At 33.0% G+C, this 14,493-nt stretch overlaps 1 protein-coding gene across 13 annotated transcripts in view; it reads right to left on the reverse strand.

The window, feature by feature from the left end:
* The window catches only part of LOC127857086 (uncharacterized), a 96,781-nt gene that overhangs the window by 56,671 nt on the left and 25,617 nt on the right, over positions 1–14,493 (reverse strand). For 3 of the 13 annotated variants that reach the window (XM_052393434.1, XM_052393430.1, XM_052393424.1), the window contains exons 2-3: positions 11,742–11,791; positions 11,603–11,692 (exon numbers count right to left, since the gene is read on the reverse strand). The exons of 6 other annotated variants lie outside the window; for them this stretch is intronic. The gene's annotated coding sequence lies outside the window, so the exon portion shown is untranslated. Of the gene's footprint in view, positions 1–1,394; positions 1,502–11,602; positions 11,693–11,741; positions 11,792–14,493 lie in introns of those variants that run through there. 4 more of the 13 variants (XR_008038327.1, XM_052393431.1, XM_052393426.1 and 1 more) reach the window with 4 other exon arrangements.

Consider the following 14,493-nt stretch of genomic DNA (forward strand, 5'->3'; position numbering starts at 1 on the left):
GTGGAGTTCGGCGTTGTTTTCGTACAGACACGAGACCTTCCATACGGGACCAGTGTTTATCATTGTTTGGTTAAAATACCCTGTGGACTTGATAGTGTAGAGTAAATTAACACTTTTAACTCGACCAAACTACGTAGAAAGACCATACAAGGACATTTCTACTTGAGGCAATATTATAAATTAATTATATGATTGGAATTCAAAGCATAATAAAATCGGACATCGGAAATAAAGATTACTGAATTAATGCATTGTTTATAATACATTTAATTAATCAAAATACCTTAAAATATGACCGACTTGTTCCATATTAATATATTAGTTAAGCAGTTTCATTTATCTGAAAGTAATGAATTGTTTAATCTGGAATTTTTATTTTCAGTCCGTGAATTTCGCTACCAGAAATTTTCATTCCGCAACCCGTAAACTTACCGATTTAATATGATATGTTATGTAATATATATTTAACTTGTTATTATACATTCGCCAACTGTTTTGCCGGAATTCATACCGAATTTGACAAGTGCCATGGCTATTGATAAGTAAAATATGTAACTTCCATTGCAGGGCAAAACATTTAACATGGAACAGCGATTTTTTTCCAATTTGCAAAGCTCTCACTTTTGAGTATAACTAATACTTTTAAGTATGTTAATATTAATTTAAACTTGCGCTTTTGTAAACAAGAAAACTAAACTGTAGAGAGTATAACGTAATTATAAATAGCTGACGTTCCTTTAGCCCTTCGATATCAGGTCATTTTGTTTATTTTGAACATAATACTTAATATAATCTGGATAAGCCTTACCGATTCTGGTTGATTACAGCACAATATATTCAGTCAAATCTTTGCATTCGTCAAGTTTGCATTTAGAAAGAAGATGAAGTGTTAACGTTATCATAAACATACTGGATCAACATTTGAAATAAAGGCACGCAGACATGAACACAAACACACGCTAATAAAACAAACACATCTTCGTCACTCACACTGCAATCCGCCTTGCATTCTGAACGATGACATCAGTCATTTATACTACTCAAACAAAAATGTCAACCTGTGAGGGAAATCCCCTTGAAGTGAGAGACGGTTATTTTTAGAAATGCATATTCATGTCAGAAATTAAAAAATATGGGCTTCGTTTCATCTCACCATCGCATTAATTGTATAACAGTTTACAAAGCTATTGTAATATTTATAAGCCGAGAACAAACACAATAAATATAGACTTTAATTACACCAAACATTTCTATTTTCTTTTAACAATTAAAGAAGTCACTTTCGATTTCAAACTATGAACAGTTAGGTTAAAAGCGAAATACTTTTACTAATACATAAATTTCGCGTTTCACGTAGAATTCGTACGCGTAATAAATTAATAATACATCCTTACCATAAAGAACATACTTGGAGAACAATAGTTAATTATAATATCATATTAAGTTCGCTTAAACTATACACTTCGTCATCAGACGAACATCTCCAAGTGGTTACTTCCCCTCGATAACAGAAAGGTTAGACACCACTAACACAGTCTTTGAACGTGTCTATCTCCGTGTAATCTAAGCCGTAATAGACACCACGTTGCGATAATTGATTCGAATATTTCGATTTTAAAACTAATGTTAATATTATGTATTTATTTAAATATAGTAACTTGTCCGTGTTTTACTGTAAACTATGTTTTCAACGTTAACGTTTGAAAAGAAAAATGCACACACATGTGCATAGTATATAAAACGGTGCATAGTATATAAAACGCTCCATACTGAAAATCATTCGAAACTTGAGGGAAATTATAACGTGTACATGCAATGGCTACCGTTTACCTGTTTGGGGGTTGTAACTTCGATCAAGTGTTTGATTAAATTTCACGATATCATTTCCCAAAGGTTCAATATTTCAATCGTCAAATGAGTTGATAGGTTTGTGTGAATGAAGCTTGATGTCGTTCAACGAAAGGTCGTAATCATTTTAACAAACTGCATCTTGTATCGATCTAGTCACCGATATAAAAATTAGTTTTATTTGTAAGTCGGGGCTCTTTCTATAGTAATTGAGAGCAGACGATTTTTATCATATTCAAGCGCGTGGTTATTTCTATAGTATTGTGGCGTAGGGCTATTTCAATTGTATTGTATTGCTGTGGTATTTCGATAAAATCGAAGCGCGCGGTTTTTTTTCTGCTGTATTGTAGCCTGGGGTTCCTACTGCAGTATTGTAGCGTAGGGCTCTTTCTGTAGCATTGTAGAGTGGAACTCCTTCTATATTATTGTAAGTAGCGGCTCGTTCTGTAATATTGTAGGGAGCGGCTCTTTCTGCGGGGTTTGTTCTATAATATTTTATAATATTGTTGTTCTATAATATTGTTACATATGACTATTTGTGAAGTATTAAGCACTGTAACCGTTCTGCAGTATGTCGCGCGGTGCTTTTTCCACAAAATTGTATCGCGGCACTCTTTCTGTAGTATTGTATCGCGGGACTCTTTAAATAGTATTGCAGCGCGGGTGTTTTTATAAATTATTGTAGCGCGGTACTATATCTTAAGTATTGCACTATATCTATAGCATTGTCGCTCGGTGCCCTTTCTATAGTATTTTACCGCGGGATTATTTCTATAATATTTTACCACGGGGTGCTTTCTATAATAGCTAAATGCGGGGTTCTTTGCATAGTATTTTACCGCGGGGTAAGTTTTTTAAATAATGTAGCGTAGGGCTCTTTCTATAGTGTCCTAGCGCGGGACTCATTCTTCAGTATTTTAACGCGAGGCTTGTTCTATAGTATTGTGGCAAGGGGGACTATTAAAGCGCGGGACTCTTTCAATAATTTGTAGCGCGATACTTTTTCTTTTTTATATCGCGTGACTCGTTCGATCGTATTGTAGCTCGGTGCTTTTTGAATAGCCATTAGACTTTTCTATAAAATTGAAGCGCGTGGATCTTTCTATAATATTTAAGCGCGGGGCTTTTTGTTTAGTATTGTAGCGCGGGGTATGTTCTAAAGTATTGTAGCGGATGGCTCATTCTTCAGTATGTTAGCGCAGGACTCTTATTATAGTATTTTAGCGCTAGATTCTCTCTGTAGTACTGTAGCGTTTAGGTTCTTTCTTTATAAAGTATTGCAGCTTGAAGCTTTAGTATTGTAGCCCAAAGCTTAACATTGTAGCGCGGGATGCTTTCTATAGAATTGTAGTACGGGATTGTTTATATAGCATTGAAGTATGAAACGTTTGCTACAGTATTATCGCGCGGAATTATTTCCATAGAAGATTAGCGCTGGGCTCTTTATATAGTACTATATGGCGCGAGATAGCTTCTTTAGCATTGTGGCGGGATTCTCAATTTAGTTTTTTAGCGCGGGGGTCTTTATGAAGTTTTGTATCTTGGGGTTCTGTCTGCATTTTTATAGCGCTGGGCTATTTCTTTCGTATTGTTACAAAGAGCACTGTCTTCAGTATTGTATCGCGGGGCTGTTTCTACAGTATTTATCAAGGGGCTCTTTATGTAGTAATGTAGCGCGGGCCTCTCTATGTAGTATTTTAGCACGGGGATCTTTCTATATTATTGTATTGCGGGGTTTTGTCTTTAATATTGTAGCGCGGTGCTCTTTCTGTTTTATTGTAGAGCGAGCCTCTTATATAATATTGTGGGGCCGACTTCTTTGTATAATATAGTAGTTTGCATAATATAGTAGCACGGGATTTGTTTCTTTATTGGTGTGAGGCGTAGATATTCCCATAGCATGTAGGCGCCTGTCTTGTGATATAGTAGGGTTGCGCTTGATTCTTTCTATGGTAGTGTTGCTTGGATCACCGTGTGCAAAATTGTAGCATGGGGCTCTGTATGTAGTATTGTTGCTCGGGACTCTTTCTGTAGTATTTAATCGCGGGGCTCTTCTTTAGTATTGTAGATTGCATCTCTTTCTGTAGTATTGTAGCGCGGGACTCTTTCTGTAGTATTGTAGCGCGGGACTAATTATGTAATATTGCAGAGCGGTCTCTTTTAATAATATTGTATCGCTGATATCTTTCTATAACATTGTATGGCGGGACGCTTTCTATAATTCTGTATCGCAAGCTTTGTTTCTTAAATATTCTCGCGAGAGGCTCTGTATGTAGTGTTGTAAAACGGGACTATTTCTGTAGTATGTTAGCAAGAAAGTCGTTCCGAACTATTTTAGAGCTTGACTTTTCAATAGTTTTGTAACACGGGCCTCTCTCTATAGTATTTGAGCGCGATAGTCGTAAAGTATTATTTTAGAGCTTGACTGTAGCGCGGGGCTCTTTATTGTGTATTGCAGCCATTGCAGCGCACAACTTTTTAAATAATATTGTAGCGCGGGATTGTTTCTTAAGTATTGTTGCATGTGGAACTTTTGACAATTGGAATTTCCGAAGTATTGTAAAGCGAGACTCTTTCAGTTGTAATGTAACAATGGGCTTTTATATATACTTTAAGCGGGGGATTATTCTTTAGCATTTAAGAACGGGGCTCTCCAAATAGTAGTGTAGAGGCTGAATCTTTGTTTATAGTACTTAAATAGCTCGGGTCTCTTTTTAAAGCATCACCCATCGTAAAATGACTTTTAATTGCTATCTTGTCTTTCTAACATTTTTTTGTTTGCTAGCTGACCGAGGTGACTATTATCATACGCATTGAATATAAAATTGTGTTGTGTACGGTCTAAATTACAAAATGCATTATGACAAACAGGTTTACATAATTTATATTATAATTTATTTGAGATTAAGCCTAAAACAAGATGTTAATTGTTTAATTACTACAAGGTTGTTTAATTAATTTTGGTAAATCATTATATACAGCCATATTGAGTGCATTATTTTATTTTTGCATTTATTGGATGGACTAAAATATCCTCCTGAACGACAATATCTTATTCCCTCGTGACGTACATGATGTGTTTTTTTATAGTTTATACAACTAAAGAAAGTTTTGTCGTAAGCTGCGTAGTAATGTAATGCATGACATAAACACAGACTAAATAGTTGGTGTGGTACCATTAAGTAAATAATAGCTGTTGATGTTAGGTGGGCTGAATAATGCCATTCTTTTGATCCAAAGATATCCACATAGCTCAGTTTCACCTATACGTATAAAGGCCTTACTCTTGGAAACCTGGGTTTTCCCATACCGAGGCTCATGTCTCTAAGGTCAAATGCATTTAATTTCTTAGTCTCATTGAAACCATTTCAAAACCGTTTCCTGAGTGAAATCAGTATTTAGAGAACCATAATATGTCGAAGATGACAGCCCCGCTGTAAATAACTTGCACTACGTAGTCAGCTAACTAGACCGCTTCATGCAACACAGGCAAATACACATGCCTCCATGTCAAACAGCCTAATCAACATTATAGATTGCTACACATGCCTCCATGTCAAACAGCCTAATCAACATTATGGATTGCGGCTGGATACCATTATATAACAGAGCATGCGCGTTTCAGTTTTGAGCTGGAATTTCAAATAAAATTATCCAAACGAGTGACTACGTATACTTCATATATTTGGTGGTAAATATTTAAACGAACAAGACAATTGTATTATGTTTATACACAGTTTGAATTTATAAAAATGAGTCGTATTGATATGTATAACGGATTCATAAAAGTTAACTTTTTTTATATGTTTTATGGTATTTATCACAACTTAAGTTGTTTGAAATATGTCAACATTTAACAATTACTTAAGTTTAGGAAATGCAATGTGCACATTTTAAATGAACGGGTTTTAATCTAAATGTTTGTATCATTGTCATAAGATTCAAATATTTATCATACTATTACATTAATGTCTGCCTGATACAACGAAGCCTGATATATTTCTTCAATTGGGGTAGGCTATATTACTTGGAATCAACTGTAAAGTCATCATTTCTGGTACAATACAACAAGATTCAACAAAAAAAAACAGTTTGCTACCAAGAAATTATATATTTTAGAAACAAAACACAACAAAAACCGCAAACAATATATTCCACAAACATAAAGGAAATGAGGTTATTATTAACTTAACCAACATCAAACATCATATTTTTTCCCGCTAATGAATTTCTATTGAGTGTTAATATAATGATAATGTTACACATAGTATGGAATCAGTATTAAGCTTTTAACTAATAATGTAAGAAAAACGCTATACTCGATGTAGAGGAACATTGCTGAAATATGTGCTTACATGATGCAATGCAAGGCCGATCCGACCATAACAACTATACTATTATTACAAGCAGTTGTAATGAATGCATTTTTCTTTAATTATTACAACTAACTATTAGAAGATGGAGCGTGTACAGCAGGAAAGCAAATGAGGAGACATGCGCAACAGGTTATTAGTTACAATAATCCAACTCCCAGCTTTACCATTCTTATATTGGCACATAATCAAACGTGTACATAAGGTAAGTAGATAAAAAAGCGGAGTTTAATATTTCTAGGTCGTTTCATTAAACATCCTAAGATGTGGGTTGTCGTCACTTAGTTTACACTTAGTTTGCACGTGTAAATGGTTTATCAACGCAGAATTCTTAATTAAATGATGAATCGATTTTGACATATTTCTTTCAAGGTGACTGCACACGATTGTGTAAGTTAATATCGAGATCTATCAGTTTTTTACACATTTGAAAACCGTTATGCAATTCATTTCGAATCGAACTTGTTATTGCTCAAACTATTATTAAATACAATCCGTAACATTATTAGCATGAAAAAATCGTTTATTGCACATTTATGTTTCCTATTTGAAAAGCGTTCGATTTACTTTTGGATAAAACTATGTTTAATTAAAACATAAACATTACCCAAATGTGTTGATGACAACACAATGTACACAGTCGTCGAATCTGTGCGAACGTGAGTTTTGCATTGATAACAGGATGAAGTTTTCATCATAAACATTCCAAGATGTTAAGCAGGTAAACGAACTTAAACAGAAACGTAGGTTGGCACACAGCATAATAATACCAACATTTCTTCGTGCACATATTGACGTCACTCAGTCTAAAATGCACCATGAATCCTGAGCGATAACAACACCCCATCCTTTGTATTACTCAGACAATAATCTAAAATGCATTCACATCAGTTATGTTCGAAAACTCATTGAGGGTAATCTCCTTGGAGTGAGCGATGTTTCTTTTTTTTAGAAATGAATCATCAAATGTAAGAAATTTCAAATAATGTTTTGCCTATTGCATCACCTCATTAATCTGATTACAGTTAATAAAACAATCGCACGACCTATAATTCAATTACAAACAAAATAACACAAAAAATTATAACGAAAATGCATGTTTCATTTGTTGTTTAGCACATAATAAAAGTCACTTCCGATTTCAAAATATAAATAGAGTTTCTAGCCATTATATTTAACTAATGCAGACCATTCCTTAAAAATAAACCACATAATGTGTGATAAAACTTAAATTATAACATTATCAATCCTTCGCTTCATCTACACATTTTGAAAGCAGAAGAACGTTTCTAGGCGGATACTTCCCCTATCGATCACATAAATTTTAGACACCACTAATACACAGTCCCTTTAGCGATTAAACCTCCGAGAAGCATTATCAAATCCCTACCACCATTACACACCTCGTTATGATGGTTAATTCGACTATTATTGTGAGTAAACAGTTTATATTTGAACAATTATCTAATTATATTTTCTATACATGTTTCACTGTAAACAATCCCAGACCTTACAGGAAGTTTCACTTATGAATGCAGCGGCAACCGTTCCTTTTTGGGGAGATAACCTTGAGGAAGTGTTTGATGATAAAACAGCACGATATCAATTGGCAATGTATTTGCATCTTTAAAAATAAACTAATTTAAGTGTACGTTTATTAACATGAAACCGTAAACCAACATACATAAACATGTACCAATACGTCAAAGTAATCGAAATGTAAAAACCTATTTAGTAACATATAAGTGTCCCCGACAATAATCTGTATTAGAAGTTAAAGAATTAAAATAAACACATACACATTTAAGTTAAATACGTATGATAGCATAGTATTCATTTGCGACTTAATCCAGATTATGAGCGAGCATGAAACGCTGAACATTAGTTTTACAGCCTAAAACATGAATGGAATTATCAGTAATATCATCAAATTACTGAACTATATTTATCTTTATAAACAATGTAACAGCTATATCGTTTTCTTTTGGTTTTAACTAAGTTTTGGCAAGGCAATGAGTTGAATATATATATAATTATAGACGTTGTAAAGTTATTCACGTACGACATAATTAAAAAATAATTTAATATTCATCGACCCTTGATAAAAGGCACGCGGAGCAACAACCTACTAATAGAAACCAACCTAAAAATAACAAAAATATATAATTTTATAAAAGATTTTGAAATGATATTTAACTTTTTGTTATACCTTATGATTAAATATGACATTACTGCAGTAAAATAACAGCAATGACAATAAACAAATTGTTATTTTCACCAATGAAAATAACACATTTTCGGAATTCCTTTTTCTTTTTTTAGATTATCATATTAAGACGTACTTCCCTTGTTTATATCCTTGTTTATATTTTAGTAATATAAAATCGATATTCAACCGAATCCAACCCATTTCCTTTTAATTGTATGCCTTTTTCCCGTTTATTTACATTGTAAAAGAGTTTAACTGAATACTTTCCCTGGAATAATGACGTCATTTCGTCAACAAAATGATGTCATTTCGTCGACAAAATTACGTCATTTCAATTTATTGAGGCTAGCCACGTGAGAGAAGGTCACTTTTCAGCGAAAGGGAAATTATAATTAATTGTTTTCTTGAAAAAGGGGCATACAAGAAACAAAAACTGTGTTCATGTCAGTGTAAGATCGTATGTTATTTCACGCGTGATCATAGAAAAATAATAGTTTCACTTGTGGCTGTGCCACTCGTGAAAATATATTTTCTCTGATCACGAGTGAAATAACAAACGATCTTAACTGGCATGAACAAATATTCTCTATATATTTATTAGACTCACTTTGGTATTCTCATACTATCGGAGAGTTTACCGTTGAAATTAAATATTGCATTTTTTCGATAATGCTATAGCCATGTAAAACACATACTCACATTCAAACTGCCATCAAATTACTACTAATTACCAACTACTGGCCAAACAATTACTACAATATTGTTTCCAACAGTTTAGACAAAATTATACCATATGGTATTTCTAGTCAGGATTAACCATAGCCTTAACCCTAACCCTGGTCATGATTTGATACAGGACAGTATTTTGGCGAAAACGTTCGATTTATACACGAATATACTATTTTTTGAAATAAATTTAATAATCATGGTTAAAATGTATTTTCTGAATCGTGAAGGCTGTTTGAATTATCAAATAATGCATTCATGTTTTAATGTTTGGAAAGAATGAACTCCGGGAAATCTCCTAAAAATAGTAACACGTATTCTACACAAATATAAACAGTCCTATGACAAACACATTTTTTTTCTCTAACAACTTTAATAAAAAACGAGGAGTAAGACAATAATTCCCTCAATTTTTTAAACATAATGTATTGTATGTATTGCGCTTTCATGTCAACACATACAGTGTAGTGACCATATACAAGGCATAACACTGCATATTGTTGGCGAAATTAAACACTTTTTGCTGACTGTGCATATTTATACTCTTACGTAGTTAAACTATAGACTCGTTCGCGAACTAAATTTTGTCGTTGATTTTATTTGGTAAATCATCAGGTCTGCATAGATAAAAAAATGCAGAGTATTGAACATTGGTACATAAACACTATAACATAGAATTAAGTAAATAATTGACATGTCTACGGAGTTCGAGTCGAACTACCGCATTAGGAATCCCTTAAACAAATATACACACAGAAAATACTGAATACTAAACAATAACACACCAAATAAAACACATTTAACAATGTCTTAGGCAGCACAGGCTAATTAAGGACTACAATTTCCGGCTTATCTGAAATTTGCTTAGAAGATACTTTCTTTAAAATAAAACAATGCAAAAAAGCGGGTTGTGTCTTCCCATGTTAGCCTGTGTAGACTTCCCATGCTAATCTGGGACGGCGGGCTGCAAAGGCTAATCAGGTACGACAATTAACTCACATACAGATTAACCAGTTTGTTTTTTCAGAATGAGGCTCATATCGATTTAGGTCACATTAACCAATTATAACATAATGTTTAGAGTGCACCCAACCCCGAATCCTAATGGGAACAAATGTTGGGCATTATATAAGTCTTAGTGAACCAATGGTGTGTATCATTAGACTTCTTTTTATTAATATCATTGAATATCGATCAGTGTTGCTTGTTTATATCGTTTGGAGTCGTAATCAATATGACGAGGTAAACGAAACCAGACACACGTTAGATGATACATAGGGTTGTGGTGCTGAACATAGTGATATTTATTTATGATTACGCGATTTATGTTGATTGTATTATTATTTAATGAAATGTTGTACTTTTACGAGCTTGGTTGTTAATATAGATGTCCGTGCATTTTGGTTCTTACACTTGTGAGTATGGCTAAAACTTAAGTACGTTTTAAGACAAGCTATGCCTATGAAGTATTTGATGTAGTTTATGTTGCATTAGTTTTAATATACATTTGGTGGTTATCGATATGAACTTAATTAAATCGAGGTGTGGCTTTACTTAAATACTTTATATATTTATATCATTTTACATGTTCTGACTTTTTCTACGCACAGAACTTGCTAGTTCTATAACACATGTTAGACGAAGTTTCTTCACTTAAATTATGGCAAAATTATAACCATAAAGCTTAGTCATACGTAAGACTCAGCAGCGGTTTCTTTTTTGAGCGGTTTTGAGATCTTGCAAGTTGAGATTACAAACTAAAAACAATCTGGGGGGAAACGCAATTAAGTGAAGATGATAATTTATATTATTATTTGAACATAATCAGCATATACACGATGAGTGAACTCAACATTTAGCGATCATGCGGGATTCATAAACGACATTGTTTGAAGTCACTCCGACTGTTTTCATTTGTGATATGTCGTTCTTTTGGATGGGCCAACATTGGTTTTGGGATCTTGCAAGCTGAGTTTACAAAACAACAAACTGGGAGCAAACGTTACTTAGTGAATATGATATCAGTGAACTTACAATAAGGCGACCATGCGGGATTCATAAACGACATTGTTTGAAGTCATTCGCCTATTTCCGATTCTGCTTTAACATTCCCTTGGATGGGCAAACACTATCGTAAAGTTTCATTTAATAACCTCACAGGCATAGCGACAACACAATTGGTACTAATAATACCTCATGATAACAAACACACATTTTAATGTATCCATTTACTTTCGATGTGTGTATGTTTTGGTACGCATGATTTATTGCGCCTGTACGCCAAATTTTACAATTGCATTTTACCTTACGTGCACGAATATAAACATTACTAAAAAGCAATCAATCCTGCATCCTTTAAAACCATAACCTGCTATAATAGCAACCGATAAACCCTAGTTCCAAAGAAACTTAAATTTGCATAACATTAAAGAGAGTAGCAACATACCGGTTAGCGAAATTTGGCGTAACGATCAAGCCGGTTGCTCGGTTAAGCCCTCTTTTCCTGGTTCGCGGATACTTAGTCGAGGTGGCTGACCTTGATGTCCGCAACTGATGAAGTTTGATACTTAGCCGACGTGGCTGACCTTGATGTCCGCAACTGATGAAGTTTGATATTCTGAAGGATGTTTAACTGCTGCAAAAGGATGACACACGTTCGATTCACCAATTAGCTTATTTTAGCATGCACGCTGGAAACGCATGCAAAGTAACATGCAAATAACTTCGATAATGTAAGCATTGTACAAGAAGCGACAGGAAACATACTCGTAAGTATGTTGCAGGCATTGTAATACAATATACTATGTTGTTGCATGACACATTATTGCCTACATGTTGTGCTTTTTTTCTCAAATGTTAAACTTAGTTTGGAGACTAATGTTCTCTTATTGACTTGAAATACTTTATTGTGATGCTGGTACTTTCTGTTGGCAAGCTATTGAAAAACAACGTCGTTAAATAAGGTAGGGAGAAACTGCAACGCGAGCAAATAATTCTTGTTTACAAACGAATGCAAGTGTGCACACAGTTATTGAAGAATTAGGCGAAATGAGTGTCCAATATGCTTTTATGCAATAACTGATGATTTTTACCGGATATTAATGTTCGCTTTTCCAGTATGCATACGCGCAAAGAATCCGCTTCATTAAGTGCACTTACATAATATACACAATATAAATGCAACAATTCAATTTTTTAATCTAGCTTATTGTTCAAGTTTTTTTTTAAGAAATCGTATTTATTTTATCAAATAGTAAACTGTATAAAGACTTGAAAATCGTTTCGCTACCATATTTTTGTTAAAATGCATGTCGGTGTATTTGGTAAATGTCAATACATCTCAAATACGGGGTACTTCTCTTGCCCAGACTTAAACATATTCGGTAAACACGAGGGCAAACTAGGTAGCTGATTAAATTACCGGTTGAATCAGTGTTATAGGGCTTGAAACGATGATCGTGTTATATACAATTGTATATGTTTATGTTTTGTATAATATCATATAAGATTATATTTTCCAATATTCATTTGTTTTTTCATGTCACATGTTGTCATAAAGTTTAAGTGATAATGATCATCTTTTGTCACATAAACATAAACATAAAACACGTATGTATTTGAAACACAAAACGTGAATTTTAATATAAGTTCAATGTCTATGTACGATTTATCCGACCCATGAGTATTATTAAGCTGTGGCTACATTCAAAACAGCTACAAGAGCCAGCCTTCGTTATTCGGAATTGTTGATATCGACAAATTGAATGCTTAATTACAAGCAGATTGACAGTTTTGTCACACGACTACATTAAGCGGTCATTGAGACGATTATGTTTATTTAATTAGTTAAGCTCGAAAGTATGCAATAATTGAAATACTCGTACACAGTGTGCATTGTTATCTGTACCAACATAAAATGATGAACCACTCTGCTAAACCTAATTCTAGCAATCAAGTAATTTGAAGTTTTGATTTTCTTTAAATGCTATTTATGCTTAAAAGTACTGATGTCTTATACTTATTTAAATACGTTACATAACTACTGTAAAATACAAATAATACAAATACTATTCAACGAAAACAGCCATTGCAATAAGTTAGAATATTAAAATTAAACGTGTGTGTCTTAATGCACCTTCGAGAAAATACATTTGTAAACTTAAAATAGGTGCAAACAAAATAATAATACAAATACTACTTCTTCTACAAATACTACTACTACAACTAATAATAATAATAATAAAAATAATAGTAGTACTACTACTACTACTATGACTACTACTATTACTACTACTACTACTACTACTACTACTACTACCACTACTACTACTACTACTACTACTTCTACTACTACTACTACTACTACAATAACTACTACTACTACTACTACTTGTACTACTACTACTACTACTACTACTACTACTACTACTACTACTACTTACTACTACTACTACTGATACTACTACTACTATACTACTACTACTACTACTACTACTACTACTACTACTATACTACTACTACTACTACAAGTACTACTATTATTACTACTACTACTACTACTACTACTACTACTACTACGTCTACTACTACTACTACTACTACTACTACTACGACTACTACAACTTCTACTACTACTACTACTACTACTACTACTACTACTACTACTACGACTACTACTACACTACGATACGACTACTACTACTACTACTACTACTACTACTACTACTACTTCTACTACTACTACTTAATACTACTATTACTACTATTAATCCTTTTTTACTAATACTACTCCTAATAATAATATAACTACTACTACTACTACTACTACTACTACTACTACTACTACTACTACTACTATACTACTACTACTACTACTACTACTACACTACTACTACTACTACTACTACTACTACTACTACTACTACTACTCTACTACTACTATTCTACTACTACTATTCCTTTTTTACTAATACTACTCCTAATAATAATAATAAAATAATACCATAATAATGATGCAATAATAATAATAATACCGTAATAATAATAATACCATAATACTAATAATACCATATAATAATAATACTAGTTATACTACTACTACTAATAATAATAATACAAGCAATAATACTAATAATAATAAATAATAATAAAAATAATAATGATAAAAATACTATTACTACTTATAATAAAAATTATAATAATACAAATAATAATAATAATGTCATAATATTAATAATAATATTGCTAAAATAATGCCATAATAATAATATAATTATTACCATATAAATACTACTACTACTACTACTACTACTACTACTACTACTACTACTACTCCTC

Source organism: Dreissena polymorpha, chromosome 14, assembly GCF_020536995.1.
Source record: "Dreissena polymorpha isolate Duluth1 chromosome 14, UMN_Dpol_1.0, whole genome shotgun sequence".
Classification (NCBI taxonomy): Eukaryota; Metazoa; Mollusca; class Bivalvia; order Myida; family Dreissenidae; genus Dreissena; species Dreissena polymorpha.